Source organism: Ovis canadensis, chromosome 2 (genome assembly GCF_042477335.2).
Source record: "Ovis canadensis isolate MfBH-ARS-UI-01 breed Bighorn chromosome 2, ARS-UI_OviCan_v2, whole genome shotgun sequence".
Lineage (NCBI taxonomy): Eukaryota > Metazoa > Chordata > Mammalia > Artiodactyla > Bovidae > Ovis > Ovis canadensis.
The window spans coordinates 249,017,308-249,038,170 of record NC_091246.1 but is presented as its reverse complement, the minus strand read 5'-3'; the positions used below and the strand labels follow the sequence as shown (position 1 = coordinate 249,038,170).

Here is a 20,863-nt window from a genome sequence, read left to right as displayed (position 1 = left end):
GAAAGCAGAAAGCATGTTAGGCGGCAAATCTGAAGTCTCCACCTCAGCTCCCAGTTGCAAGAGTTCCCATTTGCAATTCTTGAGCCTAGAACATGGTAAGTATTCAAATTTACTGAATGAGTAAATCTGACTAAACCTGCAGGAAGGCACTGGTTCTTTATGGCTGATGCCTAGTTTCACCCTAATGAAGAATGCCACCAATGGCAGCACTGCAGAAAGACAGAAAAATGCCTCATTCACATGACCAACTGTTCCATGTTCAGGAAGCAAACTCCCAACCTAAAAGGATAAAAATAAAATCTGCATTTACGCATCATAAGGTTTCAGCAAAGTACCACAAGATCTTTTTAAAAGCCTAAGTTGGGGGTAGAAAAGGGAAAATATTCTATGAAGAAAGAAAAAACAACTGAACTGGATTCTCAGCAGAGACTTTTAAGTGGGTGTCAAGTAGAAGATAATAAGACATGATAATCATATCTTTAAAAAGTTATAAGAGAAAATAACTGTAACCTAGAAGTAAATACCCAGAGGAACTATGAAAAAAAGATACAATTAGAGACAGGTTTTGAGACCAAGAGGAAACTAAAGCCTTAAGTGTTTATTATTAACAGACGGTCACTGAAAGATCAATTTATGGATATACTTCAAAATATAGAAACTGATCTCTTAAAGAAGGCATGAGACGCAAGACATAAAAATTAACCTGAACAAGCATTGATTCAGTAAAACACTAAAGATCACCTGAGGACTGGGAAGAAGTAACAGGATAAAACCAAAGGGGAACTAAACACTAAACAATAACAACATGTCAGTCATAAAGACAGCAATCAGAATTCAGGTGTCTTAAAATGTTCTGTTCTTGGGGAAGAGGACAGTGCTGTTACAACTAACCTTAGAACCTTATTAAGAATAGATAGTAATCATGTATCTGATAAGGCATTAATAAGCAGAATATATTAAGAACTCCTACAACTTAACAACAAAAAAGAACCTGATTTTAAAATGGGCAGAGGATTTACATAGACATTTCTCCAAAGATGATATCCAAAGACAGCTACTATCAAAAAACAAGAAGTATACAGACATGAAGAACTGGAACCCTTATACACTATTGCTGGGAAACTGTTATATGAAAAAACATGATGGTTCCTCAGAAACTTAGAAGGAGAATTACCATATGATCTAGCAATTCCACTTCTGGGTATATATTCAAAAAAATAAAAGAATGATCTCAGATATTTGCACACGTGTTTTTTGGCTTTTCCCCCCCGCCCTGGTGGCACCATACCACATAGCTTGCAGGATCTCGATTCCCCAACCAGGGATCAAACCCCAGGCCCCCACCAGTGGAAGCACAGAGGTGCAGAGTTCTAACCACTGGACCACAAGGGAATTCCCCATACCTGTGATCATAGCAGCATTTTTCACAAAAGCCAAAAGGTGGAAGCAACCTAAGTGTGCACACAACCTAGGTGTGCACCAGTGGGTGAATGCACACACAAAATGCACACACATTCCAGGAAACGTTATTCAGTCGTAAAAATGAAGCAACATGCATGCACCTTGAGGACACTGAACTACGTGAAATACTGCTGCCACGAAAGACGAACTAGCGTGCGATCTCACTCATATGAGGTGCCTGGGACAAGGCTTCCCTGGTTGCTCAGACAGCAGAGAATCTACCTGCAATGCAGGAGACCCAGGTTCAATCCCTGGGTCAAGGAGAGTCTCTGGAGAAGGAAATGGCAACCCGCTCCAGTATTCTTGCTGGAGAATTCCATGGACAGCAAAGCCTAGTGGGGTCGCAAAGAACAGGACATGGACTAAGCAACTAACACTTTCACTTCACTGGAATAGTCAAATTCATAGAAATAAAATAGAATGGTGATTGCCAGAGGCTGAGGCAAAGAGGAAAGGGACTTGTTCAATGGGTATAAAGTTTCAGTTCTGCAAGATAAAAAATGCTCCAGATATTGGCTGAACAACAATGTGAATATATATGAAACACTAATAAAGCGTACATTTAGAAATGGCTAAGATGACACATTTTATGCATTTTTTGCCAAAATAAAAAAAATTTTTTTTAAATGTTAAGGCACAAAAGAAGTAAAAAGCATAGAGAAGTAGGGTAGACTTTTAGTTCTGGGCCCAGCATGTAGGGAGCTTCTAAAACCATCACTTCTTCCTGACAATAAAAAGCTGAACAAACAACATCAGCAACTCTTCTCAGATCCATCAGAGAACTGAGGTCTCAGAGAAAACTGCTTCCCCCAAGTTAGACAGACAAGCTGATACAGAGAATCACAGTTTACCGGAGCATGAATGCATAGGTAGAAACCTCCATGGGAACTAATGCTAGAGTAGGAAAACCTAAACTGCACTGACAATCTGCTGGAGGCTCAGTGTGGACAACGTTGGGAGTCTACCAACAGGCAGTTTGTCTCAGTTGTTTTGGGGGGGAGGGGGGCAGTTGGGAGGGATGCGCCACACTTTGTGAGCTGTAACTCCAGGAACTGTACCAGGTTCCCAGTGAACATGGGAGAAAAATCCCCTCGTGCTGCCAGCTGGAGGAGGGTAAAATTAACCATTATGAAACCAGCGTCACAGCTACTGGAGTCTTATCCAAACCTAACTGACCTGGGGGAAGGAAAATACCTAACTGCAGCTCTCTCTAACCTTCCGCATGGAGGAAGGAATATGCCCAACTCCAGCCACCATGTATTACCTAGGGAGTTGGGTAGGGAGAGGGGTGGCATGCAGACCTGACAATGAGAAGCACTTGTGAAATTCACAGCCCCGGGGGCTCAGGCTCACTGAAGACTGAGACCTAACCATGGAACAGGAGAGCGCTTCCCCTGCACCTGAGCACCACATCATGAGAGGCCTGCTCACCTAAGTGCTTTTCACCCATCATGCTCAGCTTTCAACAAAAATTACAAAACATACTAAAAACTGTATTTAAAAATACAGTTTTTAAAGAAACAGAGCAACAATCAAAACCAGACTCAGACATGGCAGAACTGTTGGAATTATTAGACAGAAATTCAAAACTATAATATGCTAAAGACTCTAATGGAAAAAGTAGACAACATCCAAGAACATATGGGTAAGGTAAGCAAAGAAATGGAAATTATAGTAAAGCATCAAAAGGAAATGTTAGAGGTGAAAATCACTAACGAATGAAGAATGTCTTTGACTGTCTCACTAGTAGACCAGACACAGCTGGTAGAGTCTCTGCACTTGAGGATATGTCAGTAGAAACTTCTAAATCTGAAAGGCAGAGGGGAAAAAAAAGGCGATGGGGGGGGGAACAGAACAGAATATCCAAGAAGTGTGGGATAGCTACAAGAAGTTTAACACAAATGTAATGGGACTATCAGACGAAGAAGAAGAGAACAAAAATCTGAAGCAATAATGACATAACTTCCCAAAATTGTCAGAAAGCACACCACAGATTCAGGAAGCTCAGAACACCAAAACCAGGATAAATACTAAAACAAAAACACCAAGGCATATCATATTCACACTGCAGAAAATCAAAGATAAATGGAAAAAATCCTGAAAGAACTCAGAGGAAAAAATACCTAACCTATAGAAAAACAAAGTTAAGAAGTAACATCTGACTTCTCAGAAATCAAGCCCATGAGAAAAGTATAGAGTGAAATATTTTAAATGTTGAGAGAAAAACACCACCAATCTAGATTTTTGTACCCTACAAAACTGTCCTTCAGCAATGAAGATGAAATAAACACTCTGGAGGAGAAATAAAAATTGAGGGGATCTGTTGCCAGTAGATCCACTTTACAAGAAATGTTAAAAGAAATTCTTCAGTTCAGTTCAGTTCAGTTCAGTCGCTCAGTCGTGTCCAACTCTTTGCGACCCCATGAACCACAGCACGCCAGGCTCCCCTGTCCACCACCAGCTCCTGGAGTCCACCCAAACTCATGTCCATTGTGTCAGTGATGCCATCCAACCATCTCATCCTCTGTCGTCCCCTTCTCCTCCTGCCTTCAATCTTTCCCAGCATCAGGGCCTTTTCCAATGAGTAAGTTCTTCACATCAGGTGGCCAAAGTATTGGAGTTTCAGCTTTAGCATCAGTCCTTCCAGTGAACACCCAGGACTGATCTCCTTTAGGATGGACTGGTTGGATCTCCTTGCAGTCCAAGAGACTTCTCAAGAGTCTTCTCCAACACCACAGTTCAAAAGCATCAATTCTTCGGCACTCAGCTTTCTTTATAGTCCAACTCTCACATCCATACATGACTACTGGAAAAACCATAGCCTTGACAAGATGGACCTTTGTTGGCAAAGTAATGTCTCTGCTTTTGAATATGTTGTCTAGGTTGCTCATAAGCTTCCTTCCAAGGAATAAGCATCTTTTAATTTTATGGCTGCAATCACCATCTGCAGCAATCTTGGAGCCCAGAAAAATAAAGTCAGCCACTGTTTTCCACTGTTTCCCCATCTATTTGCCATGAAGTGATGGGACCAGATGATCTTAGTTTTCTGAATGTTGAGTTTTAAGCCAACTTTTTCACTCTCCTCTTTCACTTTCATCAAGAGGCTCTTTAGTTCTTCATTTTCTGCCATAAGGGTGGTGTCATCTTCGTATCTGAGGTTACTGATATTTCTCCCAGCAATCTTGATTCCAGCTTGTGCTTCCTCCAGCCCAGAGTTTCTCATCATGTACTCTGCATAGAAGTTAAACAGGCAGGGTGAGAATATTCAGCCTTGACGTACTCCTTTTCCTATTTGGAACCAGTCTGTTTTTCCATATCCAGTTATAACTGTTGCTTCCTGACCTGCATACAGGTTTCCCAAGAGGCAGGTCACGTGGTCTGGTACAGCCATCTCTTTCAGAATTTTCCAGTTTATCATGAACCATACAGTCAAAGGCTTTGGCGTAGTCAATAAAGCAGAAATAGATGTTTTTCTGGAACTCTCTTGCTTTTTCGATGATCCAGCAGATGTTGGCAATTTGATCTCTGCTTCCTCTGCCTTTTCTAAAACCAGCTTGAACATCTGGAAGCTCACAGTTCATGTACTGCTGAAGCCTGGCTTGGAGAATTTTAAACATCACTTTACTAGCATGTGAGATGAGTGCTTTTTTCTGATGACCCAGCGGATGTTGGCAATTTGATCTCTGGTTCCTCTGCCTTTTCTAAAACCAGCTTGAACATCTGGAAGTTCACGGTTCACGTATTTCTGAAGCCTGGCTTGGATCATTTTGAGCATTACTTTACTAGCCTGTGAGATGACTGCAATTGTGCGGTAGTTTGAGCATTCTTTGGTGTTGCCTTTCTTTGGAACTGGAATTAAAATTGACCTTTTCAAGTCCTGTGGCCACTGCTGAGTTTTCCAAATTTGCTAGCTTACTGAGTGCAGCACCTTCACAGTGTCATCTTGCAGGATTTGAAATAGCTCAACTGGAATTCCATCACCTCCACTAGCTTTGTTCATAGGAATGGTTCCTAAGGCCCAGTTGACTTAACATTCCGGGATGTCTGGCTCTAGGTGAGTGATCACAGGATCGTGATTATCTGGGTGGTGAAGATCTTTCTTGTACAGTTCTTCTGTGTATTCTTGCCACCTCTTCTTAATATCTTCTGCTTCTGTTAGGTCCATACCATATCTGTCCTTTACTGAGCTCATCTTTGCATGAAATGTTCCCTTGGTATCTCTGATTTTCTTGAAGAGATCTCTAGTCTTTCCAATTCTCTTGTTTTCCTCTATTTCTTTGCATTGATCGCTGAGGAAAGCTTTCTTATCTCTCCTTGCAATTCTTTGGAACTCTGCATTCAAATGGGTGTATCTTTCCTTTCCTCCTTTGCTTTTCACTTTCCTTCTTTTCACAACTATTTGTAAGGCCTCCCCAGACAGCCATTTTGCTTTTTTGCATTTCTTTTTCTTGGAGATGGTCTTGATTCCTGTCTCCTGTACAATGTCACGTACCTCCATCCATAGTTCATCGGGCACTCTATCAGATCTAGTCCCTTAAATCTATTTCTCACTTCCACTGTATAGTCATAAGGGATTAGATTTAGGTCATACCTGAATGGTCTAGTGGTTTTCCCCACTTTCTTCAATTTCAGTCTGAATTTGGCAATAAGGAGTTCATGATCTGAGCCACAGTCAGCTCCCAGTCTTGTTTTTGCTGACTGTATAAGAGCTTCTCCATCTTTGGCTGCAAAGAATATAATCAATCTGATTTTGGTGTACACCATCTGGTGATGTCCATGTGTAGACTCTTCTCTTGTGTGGAAAATTCTGAAAGAGACGGGAATACCAGACCACCTGACCTGCCTCTTGAGAAACCTGTATGCAGGTCAGGAAGCAACAGTTATAACTGGACATGGAACAACAGACCGGTTCCAAATAGGAAAAGGAGTACATCAAGGCTGTACATTGTCACCCTGTTTATTTAACTTATATGCAGAGTACATCATGAGAAACTCTGGGCTGGAGGAGGCACAAGCTGGAATCAGGATTGCCGGGAGAAATATCAGTAACCTCAGATATGCAGATGACACCACCATTAGGGCAGAAAGTGAAGAAGAACTAAAGAGCCTCTTGATGAAAGTGAGAGAAGAGAGTGAAAAAGTTGGCTTAAAGCTCAACATTCAGAAAACTAAGATCGTGGCATCCAGTCCCATCACTTCATGGCAAATAGATGGGGAAACAATGGAAACAGTGGCTGACTTTATTTTTCTGGGCTCCAAGATTGCTGCAGATGGTGACTGTAGCCATGAAATTAAAAGACGCTTACACGATGGAAGGAAAATTATGACCAAACTAGATAGCATATTCAAAAGCAGAGACATTACTTTGGCAACAAGGTCCGTCTAGTCAAGGCTATGGTTTTTCCAGTGGTCATGTATGGATGTGAGAGTTGGACTGTGAAGAAAGCTGAGCGCCAAAGAATTGATGCTTTTGAACTGTGGTGTTGGAGAAGACTCTTGAGAGTTCCTTGGACTGCAAGATCAAACTAGTCCATCCTAAAGGAGATCAGCCCTGGGTGTTCACTGGAAGGACTGATGCTAAAGCTGAAACTCCAATCCTTTGGCCACCTCATGTGAAGAGTTGACTCATTGGAAAAGACCCTGATGCTGGGAGGGATTGGGGTCAGGAGGAGAAGGGGACAACAGAGGATGAGATGGTTGGATGGCATCACGGACTGGATGGACATGAGTTTGAGTGAACTCCGGGAGTTGGTGATGGACAGGGAGGCCTGGAGTGCTGTGATTCATGGGGTCACAGAGAGTCGGACACAACTGAGCGACTGAACTGAACTGAATCTACATCCACCTATTAAAAAACAGACTATCTGTGTGGGTCAAAAACTAAGAGTCAAACATACGCTGTCTACAAAAACCCACTTTAAATTTTAATAAAGATATAGTTTAAAAGTGAAGAGATGGAGAAAGATACACTATCTAACACTAATCAAAAGATAGTACCTACATTAATATCAGATGGCAGATTTCAGAACAAGGAATGTTATCAAGGGCAAAGGGAGAATATCACATGACCACAAAGGGTCAATTCTCCAAGAAGACATAATAGTCCTTAAATGTGTGTGTGCATCAAAATACGTGAGGCAAAAAACTGATGGAACTGCGAGGAGAAAGAGATAAATCAATTACTATAGCTGGAGAATTCAACAGCTCTCTATCTTAAGTGGCAGATCCAGCAGGCAGACAATTAGTATAAAGGACACAGCTGAACTCAGCAGTACCATCAATCAATGGGATATAGTGGACATCTATAGACTATTTCATACAACAGAATAAACAACCTTCTCAAGTTTACAGGAAACATTCACCAAGACAGACTACATTCTGGGTCATAAATACCCGAACAAATTTAAAAGAATACACATCATATAGTGTCTGCTCGCAGACCACGATGGAAGGAAACTAGAAATCAATACCACAAAGATAACTGGAAATCCAACGAACACGGAAAATTTCAAGTGTTGGAATTGAATGAAAATGAAAGAGAGAGAAAACACAAATTACTCCTATCAGAAATAAAAGGACATCACTACAGATTTCACTGATAATAAAGGAATATTATGAATAACTATATATACATGTTTGATAACTATACATGAACCAGATCAATTTCTTCAGAAACACAAGCTATCAAACTCACAGAACCTTAAACGGGATTTGCAAATCTCTTACAATTATACAGTGGAAGTGACAAATAGATTCAACAGATTAGATCTGATAGAGTGCCTGAAGAACTACGGGCAAAGGTTTGTAATATTGTACAGGCGGCGCTGATCAAAACCATCGCCAAGAAAAAGAAACGCAGAGAGGCAAAATGGTTGTCTGATGAAGCCTTACAAATAGCTGAGAAAAGAAGTGAAGTGAAGTGAAAGTCGTTTAGTTGTGTCAGACTCTTTGCGACCCCCACGGACTATACACAGTGCATGGAGTTCTCCAGGCCAGAATACTGCAGTGGGTAGCCTTTTCCTTCAACAGGGGACCTTAAGAGAAGCTAAAGGCAAGGAGAAAAGGAAAGATACACCCATCTGAGTGCAGAGTTCCAAAGAATAGCAAGGAGAGATAAGAAAGCCTTCCTCAGTGATCAGTGCAAAGAAATAAAGGAAAACAATAGAATGGGAAAGACGAGAGCTCTCTTCAAGAAAATTAGAGATACCAAGGGAACATTTCATGCAAAGATGGGCTCAATAAAGGACAGAAATGGTATGGACCTAACAGAAGCAGAAGATATTAAGAAGAGGTGGCAAGAATACACAGAAGAACTGTACAAGAAAGATCTTCACCACCCAGATAATCACGATCCTGTGATCACTCACCTAGAGCCAGACATCCCGGAATGTTAAGTCAACTGGGCCTTAGGAACCATTACTATGAACAAAGCTAGTGGAGGTGGTGGAATTCCAGTTGAGCTGTTTCAGATCCTGCAAGATGACACTGTGAAGGTGCTGCACTCAGTAAGCTAGCAAATTTGGAAAACTCAGCAGTGGCCACAGGACTGGAAAAGGTCAGTTTTCATTCCAATCCCAAAGAAAGGCAACACCAAAGAATGCTCAAACTACTGCACAATTGCACTCATCTCACAGACTAGTAAAGTAATGCTCAAAATTCTCCAAGCCAGGCTTCAACAGTTCTCTCTTGAGCAGAGAACTTCCAGGTGTGCAAGCTGGATTTAGAAAAGGCAGAGGTCAAATTTCCAACATCCACTGGATCACAGAAAAAGCAAGAGAATTCCAGAAAACATCTACTTCTGCTTCACTGACAATTTGTTTTCCACAACAAATTGTGGAAAATTCTTAAAGAGATGGGAAATACCAGACCACCTCACTTGACTCCTGAGAAACCAATATGCAGGCCAAGAAATAATGGTTATAATTGGACACGAAATAACGGAGTGTTTCAAAATTGGGAAAGGAGTATGTCAAGACTACATATTGTCACCCTGCTTATTTAACTTATATGTAAAGCACATCATGCGAAATGCCAGGCTGGATTAAGCACAATCTGGAATCAAGACTGCCAGGAGAAATGTCAATAACCTCAGATATGAAGATGACACCACCATTTTGGCAGAAAGCAAAGAGGAACTAAAGAGCCTTTTGATGAAGGTGAAAGAGGAGAGAGAAAAGCTCGCTTAAAAGTCAACATTCAAAAAACTAACATCATGGCATCCGGTCCCATCACTTCATGGCAAACAGATGTGGAAACAGTGAAAGTGAAAATCGCTCAGTCATGTCTGACTCTTTGCGACCCCATGGACTATACAATCCATGGAGTTCTCCAGGCCATAATACTAGAGTGGGTAGCCTTTCCCTTCTCCAGGGGATCTTCCCAACCCAAGGATCAAACCCAGATCTCCCACAATGCAGGTGGATTCTTTACCAGCTGAGCTATAAGGGAAGTTCAAGAATTCACTAGAGTGGGTAGCCTATCCCTTCTCCAGCAGATATTCCCAACCTAGGAGTTGAACCGGGGTCTCCTGCATTGCATGGAAACTGTGACTGACTTTATTTTCTTGGGCTCCGAAATCACTGCAGATGGTGACTGAAAGTGAAGTCACACTTAGTCATGGTTCAACTCTTTGCAACGCCATGGACTATAGCCTACCAGGCTCCTCCATCCATAGAGTTTTCCAGGCGAGAGAACTGGAGTGGTTTGCTATTTCCTTATCCAGGGGATCTTCCAAACCCAGGGATTGAACCCAGGTCTCCCACATTGCAGGAAGACGCTTTACCTTCTGAGCCACCAAGGAAGCTTGCAGATGGTGACTACAGCCATGAAATTAAAGGATGCTTGCTCCTTGGGGAAAAAGCTATGACCAACCTAGACAGCATATTAAAAAGCAGAGACATTACTTTGCCAACAAAGGTCCATCTAGTCAAAACTATGGTTTTTCCTGTGGTCATGTATGGATGTGAGAGTTGGACCATAAAGAAGGCTGAGCACCGAAGAATCGGTATTTTTGAACTGTGGTGTTGGAGAAGGCTCTTGAGAGTCCCTTGGACTGCAAGAAGATCCAACCAGTCCATCCTAAAGGAAATCAGTCCTGAATATTCACTGCAAGGACTGATACTGAAGCTAGAAGCTCCAATACTTTGGCCACCTTATGTGAAGAACTGACTCATTTGAAAAGACCCTGATGCTGGAAAAGATTGAAGGCAGGAGGAGAAGGGGACAGAGGATGAGATGGTTGGATGGCACTGCCAACGCGATGGACATGAGTTTGAGCAAGCTCTGGGAGATGGTGATGGACAGGGAGGCCTGGCGTGCTGCAGTCCATGGGGTCGCCAAGAGTTGGACATGACTGAGCGACTGAACAACAACCACAAAATGCATGATGATCACTTCAGTCATGTCTGACTCCTGGACATGCAGCCCGCCAGACTCTGTCCATGGGATTCTCCAGGCGAGGATACTGAAGAGGGTTGCCATGCCCCCCTCCAGGGGATCTTCCCAAACAAGGGACTGAACCCAGGTCTCCCACTTTGCAGGTGGATTCTTTACCATCTGAGCCACCAGGGAAGCCCAAGAGGGATTTGAGGAGATGACAAATGCTACTTACCTCTCTCCAACCCCAAGATCTCCCCCATTAATTATACTTAAAGCCTACAGCCACCAGGTGGAGCCCATGTTCAGCTTTTGAGAAACACTAAGCTCAGAGGTGTTGGAAATGGTCTCCCTCCCTCGGCCTCTCAGCTCATGGCCGCTCCAGGATTATTCTTCCCTCTCCGCCACTTGGCTCCCCTGTGTATTATCTCTGTCTTCTCACTTTCGGTTCTTTTGGTCTCCCCTTCTCCTTTCCCCAAGCTCACAGGCTTCCTCATTCTCAAGAATGGAGAGTAAAATACCCCTTCAGTGGTATTTTTATAAGAAAGAAACCTCTTTCCTTATTCCCATCTACATTTCCACATACCAAAGCACTTGTTTTGGGACCTCCCTGGTGGTCCAGTGGCTGAGATTCCAAGCTCCCAGTGCAGGAGGCCCAGATTCAATCCCTGATGGGGGAACTAGACCCCATGTACTATGACAAAAGAGCTCCCATACAGCAACGAAGATGGGAGATCCCACACGCTGCAACCAAGGCCCAGTACAACAAAGTATATTAATGTAAACACACACACACATCGTCTTCATACTCCCCTGGTGGCTCAGCAGTAAAGCCACTTGCCAATGCAGGAGATGCAGGTTCGATCCTTGGGTCAGGAAGATCTAGAGAAGGAAATGACAACCCACTCCAGTATTTTATTTTTTTAAACTGCCATGGAGGAAGGGAGGGAAGAAATCCCACGTGTGCGTGGGAAGAGTGGCAGGCTGTGAATGAACAGAAAGGCAGGCAGGGGGCTGACTGCCTTACAGGACCCTATAAATTATCTTTAGGCCACTTCAGTATTCTTCACTGGGAAATCCCATGGACAGAGAAGCCCGGCAGGCCACAGGCCCTGAAGCCTCAAAGACTCAGACATGACTTAAGAGACTAAACAACAGCAGTTAAAAAAAAAAAAAAAAACCACAAAGCCCCTTAATAAGGGTTAAAGAAGAGAGTAGAAAAGCTGGCTTGAAACTCAACATTAAAAACACTAAGATCATGGCATCCAGCTCCAAAACTTCAGGGCAGACAGAAGAGGACAAAGTAAAAGCAGTAACAGATTGTATTTTCCTGGGCTCCAAAATCACTGCAGGCGGTGACTGCAGCCACGAAATTAAAAGATGCTTGCTCCTTAGAAGGAAAGCTTTAACAAACCCAAACAGTGTATTAAAAAGCAGAGACATCACTTTGCTGACAAAGGTCTGCACAGTCAAAGCTATGGTTTTTCCAGTAGTCCTGTATGGATGTGAGAGTTGGACCATAAAGAAGGGTGAACACCAAAGAACCGATGCTTTTGAACTGTGGTGCTGGAGAAGACTCTTGAGAGTCCCTTGGACTGCAAGGAGATCCAACCAGTCAATCCTAAAGGAAATCAATCTTGAATATTCACGGGAAGGACTGATGCTGAAGCTCCAATACTTTGGCCACCTGATGCAAAGAACTGACTCATTAGAAAAGACCGTGATGCTGGGAAAGATTGAAGACAAAAAGAGAAGGGAGGCAGCAGAGGATAAGATAGTTGGATGGCATCACCAACTCAATGGACATGAATCTGAGCAAGCTCCGGGAGGTGGTGGAGAACAGCAGAGCATGGTATGCTGCAGTCCACAGAGTGAAACAGAGCTGAACACAACTTAGAGACTGAACGACAGTAAAAAAAAAAAAAAAAAAAGAAAGAAGAAAGAAAATTACAATTTTTTAAATTTATTTTTTAATTGAAAGATAATTGCTTTATGAATTTTTTAACTACCAATTTTATACGAAGGGTGGAGGGGATGGGGGACTGAACTAAGTATGGGCCATAAATCACTTTTAAGTGACTAGATACAAAGGATACATAGATACAAAGATACGTAGATACATAGATACAAAGGATCTATGACTGCCAATGCACAGCAGTTATTGGAGGACAAATGATAAATGATGCTTCAACAAAATGCTTTAAAACAACTTACCCTCATAAATATGATAAAACTGTATACTTTAAAGACAGGAACTTCATGAGAGGAACTGTTCAGCTTATGCCAAACTGAAACATCCTCCTCAATATGTCTTATTTATACTAATTTATACTACATTTTTCATAAACAAATCCCTTAGAAGAGGGAAATGTTAAACTTAAGTATAGTCCCATCTATAAATTAGAATTTGGAATTAGTAGAGTCCAGGGATAACTGCTTTCCTAAATTCATTTGGATTTAGTGTTAATTGCACCTACATGTCTTATTCAAGACTCTGATATGAATCAAAGAATGAAAAAAACCAAACCCATGGTATATATCGGGCTTCCCAGGTGGCACTAGTGGTCAAGAATCTGCCAAGAGTTGTGGGTTTGATCTCAGGGTTGGGAAGATTCTCTGGAACAGAAATGCCAACCTGCTCCAGTATTCCTGCCTGGAAAATCCCAAGGACAGAGGAACCTGGTAGATTACAGTCCATGGGGCCGCAAAGAGTCAGGCACAACCAAGCAGCTGAGCACACACTGCTGTGGCTGTCTTCAGTCACTCAGTCGTGGCCAGCTCTTTACAGCCCCATGGACTGCAGCAGGCACTGATTAGACAGCAAATATTAACAGTTATCACACACCACTACTCAAAGTCCTTTTAAACAGCCTTATTACTCTCAGGGCAAAGCCCAAACCCAAACCCCCCAGCATGGCATGTGAGTGAATTGCTCAGTTGCGTCCAACTCTTTGCAACCCCATGGACTGCAGCCTGCCAGGCTGCTCTGTCCATGGAATTCTCCAGGCGAGAATACTGAAGTGGGTTGCCATTTCCTTCTCCAAATGGCACGTGAGGTCCTTCACAATCCACCTTGCCTATCTCTTCAGCCTCATCTTCAACCTCCACACAGGCTGTGCATTCTCCAAGTTCCACAAACCGTGCGCTCTCTCTCACCTCCAGGCCTTCTCTAGGTTGGTAATCATCCCTTCTCATATGCTTCAAATCCCACCGTAGGCGCCTCCTCCTGGAGCATGTCCTTCCTGAAACCCTGAACACGATCAGGCGCCACTTCCACGCACTTTAGTGTGCTGTATTGGGCCCACCACAGCACCCACCACAATGCATTCAGGTTTTATTTGCTCATCTTATCTCCCCAGCCTGTTCCCTATTCATCACTGTATTCTCAGCACCCAGCAGGAAGCCTAGCACATAATTAATGCTTAAAATTTGATGAATGAATGGCTGAATGTGCCCCCTAATTATTAAAAAGCTGATCAGTCCTTTGGCACTAACCATTAACAGAAAATAATAATAATAAATGATGTCAAGGAGTCAGTTACTCATGAATTACAATGCAGAAAACAACTGACAAGAACGGCCGGCACAGACACCAGGCCCAGTGGTGATCCTCTGAAAGGTCTCCCCCCCAAGCCCCAAGCCGCCTGCACAGTGCTTCTCCCTGCTGGACAATGACCCATCTGGCTTTCAGGTCTATGCCATGGAACTACGACATAAATACCAGAAAACCACACCATTCACATAGACTCTCACTACTGGAGAAAGTGTTGAAGCAAAAAAAAATTCTGGATCTTCTTCCTCTCCTTCAAAAGTGATTTCAGAGCCAAAATACAGCTAAAATATCATTCAGTCCACTGACTTTCAAACTGGACTCAGCAACTCGCACCCTGGGGTCCACCTCAGGGAAAAGAGAGGGGCAAAGGTCTGAGCAGGCTGTCAGGGACCCTCTCTCTTGTCAACCAAAGAAGCTGATTTTAGTTTCTTAACATAGTGAAAGTGAAAGTCCCTGGTTGTGCCTGACTCTTTGCGACCCCATAGACTACACAGTCCATGCAATTCTCCAGGCCAGAATACTGGAGTGGGTAGCCTTTTTCTTCTCCAGGGGAGCTTCCAAACCCAGGGATTGAACCCAGGTCTCCCACATTGCAGGCGGATTCTTTACCAGCTGAGCCACCAGGAAAGCCCAAGAATACCGGAGTGGGTAGCCTATCCCTTCTCCAGCAGATCTTCCAGACCCAGGAATCGAACCGGGGACTCCTGCAATGGTGGGAATTGGTAAGACTCCTCTTTACCAACTGAGCTATCAGGGAACGTCCTAACATATTGGGCTTCCCCCATATGACTGTAACCAACGAGTTCTACCGCTTTTATTTAAAATAAAACTGCTTGTTTGGCCTAATCCTCTAATTTTAAAAATGAAAGAACTGAGACTTGAGATCTCTCCAGCAACTTAGCAAAATCAAGGACTTTAGTCTCCTGACTACCCAGAACTCTTCACACTGGGTTAAATCACTTCCCTACAAATTCTTCAGCATTTTTACAAAGTGAGGAGTTCTGATTATATACAGACCAGTAACAGGTATAAAGGGAACAAATACAGGACAGTCCCAAACTGAGCACGACTATACTACAGAGAATATATTAAGAAGTTACTATACAGGAGCTTCCCTGGAGGCTCAGATGGTAAAGTGTCTGCCTACAATGTGGGAGACCCGGGTTCAGTCCCTGGGTTGGGAAGATCTTCTGAAGAAGGAAATGGCAACCCACTCCGGTATTCTTGCCTGGAGAATCCCACGGACGGAGGAGCATGGTAGGCTACAGTCCATGGGGTCGCAAAGAGTTGGACACGACTGAGCGAGCTTCACATACAGGCTTTCTCTAGGAATCCCTAATCAATCTACTTGAATAAATTAGTTCTCTGAATGTTTTTTCATCCATCCAAAGACAATATGGTAATCCCCTGGCATGGAATGCACTTAGCACTTAGCAGAATGCCTCCCACACAAGTACAACAAATAGCAGCTATTACTATTACTTGTGGCTCAGACGGTAAAGAATCTACGTGCAATGCTGTAGGCTCCGGGTCAATCCCTGGGTCTGGAAGATCCCCTGGAGAAGGGAATGGCAACCCACTCCAGTATTCTTCTCTGAAGAATACCATGGACAAAGAGCCTGGCCCGCTACAGTCTATGGGGTTGCAAAGAGTTGGACACAGCTGAGCAGCTAACATTAACTACTCAGCTTATGCAATAACCTTTTGTAATAGGGACCCTCAAACTTGCCTGAGGTCACACAGCTAGTAAGCAGGACAGCTAGATGGTGAACCCAAGTTCTAAAGACCATACTCCTTTTAGAATGCTACCCTGTTTGACCAACTCATTGATCTTCTCCATGCCTTATCAACCCCACCTACTTCACAGCAAAAGTTAAGGTCAGCAAAAGCCCTTTGGAAAGTCCTATGCATACCTAAGGTAAATTTCACTAGGCAGAATCCTTCTAAAAAGAACAACTCACTAACATCAGCCCTCCACCCTGGGAAAACAAGGAAATGGATTGAAAATGCGGTTAGTGTCACTTATCTCTGCCCTTTCGGCCCTACATATAGCCAGAGAAAGAGATGCTTTGCTCTTCCAGGACCATCCACAAAGGGAAGACACAGATGCCTTTCCTTCCAGTCCTACTGCATTCCCCATCAAGTATGTGTCTCCAGTTACCTCATTTATTTTGGAGACATCTATGGAACATCCATGATGAACCCACCATCTAGCCAAGTGCTAGAGAGAGATGGTTAAAACTCAACCCCTGCCTTTAATGAATCAGAAAAGTAGACCTAACTATAAATCAAGAATAAAGAGGCCTCTCTGACCATCTCACAAAACACAGCACCTACTCTTCTGGCTCCTTGTTCTCCTGTCCTGTTTTTTTTTTTCCACTTAATACATTTCACCACCTGATAAATGTGCTGGGAGCTTAGAAGAAGCAATTAATTGTGCCCAAGGGTGTGTCTGGGAAGGAAATTATGTATATTAAGCCTCAGAAATCATGGGAAAGTGAGGAACAGGACCGGGAAACCATTCTTTAATACCAACTTCCCCCTCCCCGCCGGTGTCTTCCTCAGCTCCAACTCATAGCAGCAAGATGCTCCACCAACTGTCTCTCATGAGCCCCTTTCTGCCAAAGGTTTAGAACCTAGCTCCTAGTGGCCCTGTCCAGCATTCTGGAAGCTGGCTCTCTTTCCTGTCCTGGTGGGCCAGGAAGGTCTGAAATAGTACATCGTCAAACTTGGCCTGCCCTTTCCCCCAACACAGCTGCCATGATTCACTTCCTGTTCTCAACAGTCATTTAAAGTAAAGGATCTGCAAATTTTTTCTTTCAAGTTTGATGGTATCCATATAAGTATATGACTTAGCTTGACAACAAGTATTTTAGGCTTCGCAAGCCCTAAGGCCTCTGTCCAACTACTCAACTCTGCCATCGCGGTGTGAAGCAGCAATACACAGTACGTAAGCAAATGATGTGTCTGTGTTTCAACTAAACTTTATTTACAAAAACAGGCAGTGGGCCTGTGGACCAGTTTGCAAGTCCCTGAGCTAAAGGAAAACAGGAGAACTATTTTAAAGTAGCTTCCTCCTGACAATTCCTAGTTACCTGTCTTAAAACCTTTGGCTACCCACATCTCACCATCACTTCTTGAGTGTTTCTATTTAATTACTGAACTTTTAAATTATTTTTCCCAGAATCATAAATTCATTTTAGATAGGCATTTTTGGATTTTAGATTTAGATATTCATATTTTACATATGCAAACCTTAGGGTTGGAGCCCAACTAGCATGTAGAGATTCTCCGGGTTGGACAGGATCTAGAGATCATCTGATCCAACCTCCCACTCAATGAAGAAATTATCTAGCAAGTAGTCATTCAGCTCCTATTCAAACAATTCTAATGACAGGAAGGATACTCATTTCCTCCCAAGGCAACTCATTTCATCTTCAGACAGCTCTAAGGCAAGATACTCTACTTGTTTCTTCTTGGTACATTTTACCACTTAATTCTTTGTGTATTTGCTTACTATCTCTTTACTAGATCATATGATCTACGAGGTCAGGAACATGGTTTGGGGGGTTTTTTGCAGGGGTACCTCTTTTTAACTGCTGCCTTTCTAGCAGTTTGAATAGCAGTACAAAAATGGTATAAAGTAATCATTTACAGAGAGGAAGGAAGGGAGGGCAGGCAAGTAAAACAATGATGCGTTTGGGGGACTTTAAGTGACTCGGCAGTACCGGCATGACAGGCACAGGGGAGCGGCAGGGCGGGTAAACTGGCATGGCTGGCGCCACACAGAAGCCCCTGAAATCTCACAGCAAGTGCAGAGGCTGAAGTGGTCATGTTTGAGGAGCACACTTAGAATTCTGCCCTTTCCCTTTGCCTCTTTCTTCCAAGCCTCCACTGCCCCATTCTGATGGTTGGTCATCTCTCACTGCAGTTTTCTGAACTCTGTTCAAACAGCCCCTCCTCCAACAAAAGCACACAGCCCTAAAACTTGTAGATACAAAACTCCCCTCTTAGGCACACGTGATATGTTTCAAGACCCCTGGTGGATGCCTGAAACCACACACAGTACCAAACTCTCTATGTACCATGTTTTTTCCTATACACTTGACCCTGGAAGAACGTGGGTTAGGGGCAACAACCTTTTAAGAACTCAGAAATCTGTGTATACCTTACAGGTGGCCCTCCATATATTCAGTTCCTCCGCATCCTGGGTTCTGGGTCTGTGGATTCAACCAACTGCAGACCATGCTGTACTGTAGTACTTACTACTGAAAAGCATCCACATAAAAACAGACCCACACAGTTCAAACCTGCACTGTTCAAGAGGCAACTGGATAAAGGCTGGGTCAAGAATTCATTCATATTACTGAGAACAGCAGGCAACTCAAAGTTATAAATTCTTTATTTCTGTGTACGTGTTCTTAGTTATGTCCAACTCTTTGTGACCTTTTGGACTATAGCCTGCCAGGCTCTCTGTCCATGGAATTTTTCAGGCAAGAATACTGGAATGGGTTGCCATTACCTCCTTCAGAGGATCTTCCTGACCCAGGGATCAAACCCGCTTCTCTGGCGTCTCCTGCACTGCAGGCAGATTCTTTACCTGCTGAGCCATGAGGAAAGCCTCCGTTTATTTCTGGAGTTATCCATTTAATATTTCTGGTTGACCTGATCCATCTTACAGTTACATTATTTACCTTTTTTTTTTTTCATTTCAACCTGAAAGTTAGTTTCGATCAATAGTTTCAACTGTTTAAATATTTTCTACACCTTCCAATTTATAAGCATTCACTGTTTGTTTATCTAACAAGTACATCTTTTCTGTATCTTCATCCAAATTGATTTTCAAATTGTTAAATAAAATATAACCAAGAAAAGCCCTCCAGAATGCCATTAAAAACAACCCCTCTAGATAAACATCAATCTGTTAACCAGTACTTGCACATCACCTACATGCAAGCCGGCCCCAAATTCTGTCTTGGGGTCACATGAGAAAATGTTAAATCCCTAATTTCAGCACTTGAGACATATTACTTTTTTAGGACATTTCTGAACCCCCCAGTCCAGCCTAGGAGCCTTTTCCAAAAAACGAACTGCCCTGATATAATCAAAGTGCTAGATATATGGTTAATTATCCCTGGATGGTGTGATTTCCACCCCCTAGTATTTCAATAAAAAACTTGTACTGATTTTACAATTTACACAAAATCATGGCAAAACCTAACGGAAAAAAACATTATCAGCTTGTATGAGTTAGTGACTTGCAGGGTCATCTCTCTGTGCTCTTATCCTTTGCTTAATCTGTTTTAGAATTCTACCAGGGATCACTGTCAAGTTTCTCATGATACTCTCAAGCCCATGTGACCTAAAGGTTAACTCCAGATAAATCAAACATCTCTACAGGGACGATCAGAATTTGACGCTGCCTTCAAGCGATGTCCAGAATCCATTCCTTTCTGGCTACCCAGCACTGCCATCCTCATCGCTGTCCTGACCACTGACAGAGGCAGAAGCTTCCTGCCTGGTCTCCTGGCTTCCGCCATCGCCCACTTCCCCCATCCTCCACAGTCTATTCCCCAGCGTGAAACAGACTAAGCCTTTTAAAACCTAAGTCAGGACTTCCATGCTTGTCCAGTGGCTAAGATTCTGCACTCCCACTGCAGAGCGCCCAGGTTTGATCCGGGAACTAGAGCTCACACGCCGCCACTGAAGATCCTACATTCACAGTCAAAAAAGACCCTGAATGCTACAACCAAGACCTGGCACAGCCAAACAGATGAGCATTTATTAAAAAGAAAAACAAACAAACAAGTCAAGTCGTGTCTCTCTTCTGCTGTTCACTCCCCAGTGGCTCCTATCTCAGAATAAAATGCACTGACTGCAAAGGTCCTTCCCCCGCTCTCGGGCCCGGGGTGAGCGGCGGCCGGCTCTGCTCTGCTCCGGTCCCCTCCGCGCTTTCCCCGCTACTCCTCTCCAGCGCTACTCCTCTCCTGCGTACCTACCGCTACTCCTCTCCTGCGTACCTACCGGCGGCCCTGCCAGTCCTGAGACAGGAACACTCACGCTTGTGTCTCCGGGCTTCTCCATCTGCTCTTCCCTCTGCCTGGAATGCTCTTCTCCCACGTAATTTCTTGAGTGTGTTTCTCACTTCTTTCAGATCTTGGCTTAAAGTATCACCTCATCAGAGACCTTTCCAGATGACCTGACATAAAGCAGCAGTCTCCCAGCTCCTCGTCAGTTCCAATTACCACCGTACCCCGCTTTTGTTCTCCTGCGCACCTACGACATATAGGTGTTACTTATTTACTGTATCTAACTGTTCACTTTTCTAATGTTTCGACCCGTTAGAGTATATTCCCTGAGAACAAGAATTTTTTTCTGTTTTGTTCAATGCTGAATACTTAGCTCTAAGAACCATGCTAGGCATGTGGTACCCTCAGGACATAAGCGCGGTACATGGCAAAATATGTATGAGAG

At 43.3% G+C, this 20,863-nt stretch overlaps 1 protein-coding gene across 9 annotated transcripts in view; it reads right to left on the bottom strand.

The window, feature by feature from the left end:
- Window positions 1-20,863, bottom strand: part of LUZP1 (leucine zipper protein 1) — a 101,835-nt gene that overhangs the window by 8,817 nt on the left and 72,155 nt on the right. For 3 of the 9 annotated variants that reach the window (XM_069579072.1, XM_069579070.1, XM_069579073.1), the window contains one exon: window positions 20,450-20,665. The exons of the other annotated variants lie outside the window; for them this stretch is intronic. The gene's annotated coding sequence lies outside the window, so the exon portion shown is untranslated. The remainder of the gene's footprint in view (window positions 1-20,449; window positions 20,666-20,863) is intronic. 9 annotated transcript variants of the gene reach the window in all.